Source organism: Rhagoletis zephyria, unplaced genomic scaffold (genome assembly GCF_001687245.7).
Source record: "Rhagoletis zephyria isolate East Lansing unplaced genomic scaffold, Rhagoletis_zephyria_1.1 Rzeph_scaffold_00378, whole genome shotgun sequence".
In the NCBI taxonomy this organism is placed as follows: Eukaryota; Metazoa; Arthropoda; class Insecta; order Diptera; family Tephritidae; genus Rhagoletis; species Rhagoletis zephyria.
Genome location: NW_016157462.1, coordinates 145,154 through 149,914, shown reverse-complemented (window position 1 = coordinate 149,914; position 4,761 = coordinate 145,154).

Sequence of the window (4,761 nt, the reverse complement as noted above, 5' to 3'; positions counted from 1 at the left end):
GATCCCTGCTGAAGTCTAGAAAAAAAGAAGTCTGATGAAGAGATGTGGTGACCTCGAAATATCTACTATAACTTCTACCGCTTAGACTTTGTTGCTTTTTCAATTTTTCCTAATAAACAATCGTGGTACAAAGCTCAATAAAAATATTAAAAATAAAATGTTAATAAGCCACAAAAACATTGACAAATATATTTTTTTTGTTTGTGTGAAATATTTTATTTTTATCAGTATTTTTCTTTTAATCAAAATATGTTAAAATAAAAGTGAAAACAAAAAAAAATATTTGCCAGAATCAAATTCTGAAATAGGGTGTTCTTGAATCAAATTGAGAAGTAGGACGTTCTTGAAAAGGATTCTGAGGTAGCGTGTTTCCGTACTGGCTGCCGAGAGGCGAAGTATCTAGGAGTAACTCAGGACAAAAGGCTTAATTGGAACTCACATTTCTCGAATGTTACGAGCAAGGCTACAAACTCGTTTTGTGCCCGTCAGAGACTTCGTGGTAAGACTTAGGGAATATCACCCAAAATAACGTTTTGGTCTTTCAATACGGCAGTAAAAACCGTTGTTATACTATATGCGGCAGTGGCCTGGTGGCCAAAAGCTAAGCAAGTAAACGCGGCTGCCACCTTAAGCAAGCTGCACCAACTGGTCCGCGTTGTCATCGCAGGAGCTAAGCGCACCTGTTAAACGGATGCCGTTGGTGTCATGACAGGTATTATTCCTTTGTCTATTCTGATTGAAAAAGAGGGCTTTTGGAGCGATCTACGGCTGCCCAATACGATTAGTATGAAAAATGGAGATCTCGGGGGTTCATTTGAAGATTCTCATAGTCAGAATTTCTGAAAGGGACTGCTGTGAAGTGATAAATAACTATTAATGACGAAGGGTCCCAAGTATGGTTTACCGACGGATCGAATATGGACGACGGGAGTAGGCGTACTTGCACCACGATTTCAGAAAAGTCAATGGGAACATATCTAATCATGTTCCAGGCAGAAGTCTTCGAGAAATCGAAGTCGGTGTTCGCGACTGTCTTCGTAGAAGGACAAATGGGGCCAGAATAAATATTATGTCAGCAAGTCAGGCAGCGTTAAAGGCCTTAGACTCTTTTAAAATGGCATCAAGGCTTGGGCACGTAACGCTGTGGTGGGTTCCGGGAGATTAAGGGTACATCTAAAGGTTACATTGCAAAACTACTTAGGGGCTGCGAAGAATCTAAGTTTGCTGCCCACTAGCGGAAGTCCAAGGGAATGAGACAATCTAAGAAATTCATAAGTCCCTCCAAGGGGAATTTCGAAAGGCACTTGAACTTAGCCGGAAGAGTCTTAGAACTCTCCTAACAGGCCACTGCAAGTTAGGCTACAATTTGAATAAAATAGGACTTTCTCTAGAGGCGGATTTCAAGTTTTCTGGGCTGCGTTCAGCACAATAAATCTTATCATCTCGCAGCGTGAGTATTCCTGACGTAATAATAATAATATGTATGTGTAAAGAGACATTTGTATAAGCCTATACAGAAAAATGAATTCTTGTACACAGTTAATTTGTTTTTATTGTACTAGCTGCGTTTTAGTTTTACTAAATGTTTTGTTATCTAAACTTTTAATAAACTAAACATCGAAAATAAAAAATAAAAACTCAACAAAATTTTTGGTAGGTTTTGGTTGGATTTGGTAGAAAATTTTTGTAGGTAAAAAAATTTGTCCGTGGCAACACTGATATGGCCCAAACTTGCTCACCATACAGGGATACCGACTACAGTACCCCGGCTAAAAACGTGCTCTGTTCTGCTAGGGACCACGTGAATTGAGCATCATTGTTGATAAAGCGCAGCATGTTTTAGCAGCCTTTTCGCAAACATATTCAATGTGTTCTTTGAAACATAGCCTTGCATCTAATATGATACCCAGATACTTGATGGCGGGTTTTGTGTTTACCAGGACTCCTTCAACTTTAAATGCGACATATTCACGAATGTCTGCCTGTAACAAGTAGGGATGAAACGATACGAGTAAATACAAGTTCATACTCGATACTTTTTGTTCGATACCAAGCAATTTTGGCATCGATACTTTTGAGCCAAGTAATGAGTAGGTATCGAAAAAAGTACTCATATCGAAACCCGATACCAAGTTAAATCTTGCTCCGAAATTTTTTCCTCTACGTTTATGCCTTATATGAATCGCGCTGTGCTTTTTGGCAACTTTATTGCCAGCGAAAGCCGCGAGAAGGCGCCAAAGTCGAAATAATGCAAAGTATACACGATCCAATTGCTTCTCCAAAGTCGAGAGTTTGCAACGCTTACACGGCCAATTGTTCGAGTGGAAGTGTGAAGTGGATGAATGTTCATGACAGACATTTTAACGCGATGTAAAAGTCACCGAGTACCTGTATTATTCTTCGCGTTGTAAATATTTGCGGCCAATACTAAAAGTAGGGGCAAATAGCTATATTATAGAAGAAAATAAATAAATAAAAAGAGTGGATTCAAAATATAAACAAAAAGTTCTTAGAAAACACTAAAATATTAAACGTATCCCAAGCCCAGAAAATTTAAACGCTACCTTAAACAGAGAGTTAAACAAACACTTTTTGTAAATTTATAAACGCTGCATCAAAATATTGTTATTTGTGAGAAAAAAAGAAACATATTTTTTTATTTTGAAAAAAAAATGGAGTTCGCGTTGCCAGTTTTTTATAAAAACTCTGGTGTTTTAAATTTTTTTATTTTCGTGACATATAGGGCAGCTAAAAATGTTGTTTTTACATGTAATTACTCAGGTATTATTGGGCAATATTCCCTTAATTACATACCTGTCTTGGACAGTTAGAATGGGTCTAGTGTTCGAAAATATGCATTCGAAAAGAGACTGCTTAAATTGAAATGTTGATACTGAACGTTTTAAGCACTGTCATGGGTGCAAACTCGTTACCAGGGGGTTTCTGGGGTCGCTCATTACGCATCTGATGTCAGTTTTTCAAAACTCAAAATAGCGGTACCAATATGGCGATAATTTTTTAAAAACTGAGTGGATTTGTTCGAAACTCGGTGCTCGGTAGTTTTTGGGGTCGCTGATTACAAATCTGAAGTTCCGAGTTTCAAACCAATCCAGCAATTTCTTTCAAATAGATCGCCATTTTACATAAAAATACAAAGAGTGATATAATTCAGCTGCCAGTGAAGCTAGAAAAGCTAAATTTGGTATAAGGGGTCAAGGCATAAAGGGAAATACGACCTATTTAAAATTTTGGAAAAGGGGCGTGGCCCGCTCACTGACAAGGAAAATTCGTATATCTCACCAACCACATTACCGAACTTAACAAAACTTAGTACATATAGTGTCGCTAGTATATTCAATGAGACTTAATGCGATAAGCTTATATAGTTATAAGTGGGCGGTATCACGCACATTTTCCAAAATTCCATAATAATGTTACTTCTTTTCAAGGGATTGTTGTGAGTATCGATTTTGAGTAAATTAGCGTGCTTAAATTTCGAAATATTGAAGTATTAAACATTTCTGAAATTTACCGTTAAATGAAAAGTGGGCGTAATTTTAGTCCGATTTCAATAATTTTCAACGTTTTGCTTTTATGTGGCATGCACAAAAATCGCACCGAGTTTGTTACAAATTGATCCAACGGTTACCGAGATACACATATGTGGTCATAAGTAGGCGGGGCCACGCCCATTTTCCAAAATTTTTAAGCATATTTCTTACTAAACAATTATTGTAAACTTCAATTCGGAATAAATTAGCTTCAGTATTTACCGATTTATCGAAGATTTCGTATTTCTTCAAATTACCGTTATATGGAATGTGGGCGTGGTTATTGTCCGATTCTAAAAATCTTCCGCCGTGTGGTATACTTTACCAAGACCATCAACTGTGTCAAGTTTGGGAGAAATTGGTGGAGCGGTTACCAAGATATACACACGGTCAGAAATTTTTAAACAGCGCTGGGACTACTGCCTTTTTTAATCTTTTATGGTCTACTTTTTAAACCAGTCAATAGTTTGAAGCAATTTTTCATATATTCTGGTTTAAATTTTAGTCCAGGCAGCCGAGAAAATTATGTTTTGCTATGAGTGGTTTAAAATTAAAACCAAAATGTTTTAATTCTAGTTTCTAGGTTTCATATATAAAAAGTTTGGTTTAAAATCTAAACCGAAATAGAAAATGTTTGCCACAATATGACTTATTTTATATATCCCTCAGAGAGATTTGCTCCCTATCTTATGAACTGACGGCATCAACACAGCGAAATTTAATGTTGATTCAAACTCAACATATGAAAGCAAATTTACATGCATGGCTCATGCTCATGAGTATGCAAAGATGCTTGATACAATTGGTTGCTCTACCAAGGCTGTTCGGGTTCAATTCCCATCGGACGGAGCATGAGATTTAAGATTTTTTTTATTCTGAATTACGAAAAAGTTTTCGTGAGGTGTAACGTGAAGCAAACGAAATAGAAAATGTTTGGGTTTAAAATTTAAACTGAACTGTTTAAATTCTAATCCCAGCATATGTGCTCTCTTTTTTTAAACTTGGAAAGTTTTTATTTGAAACTAAATTTAGTTTGTTCATGTATGTAGTCCAAAAAGTTTCAATTTAAAACCGAAATTTTTAACCGTGTACCGGTACGAGTAGGTATCGATACTTTAGGTCCGATATTTTTCAGACATCGATACTACTTCCAAGTAAAAGTATCAATACCTGCTTGGTATCGTTTGATCCCTAGTAACAGCCTGGGTCC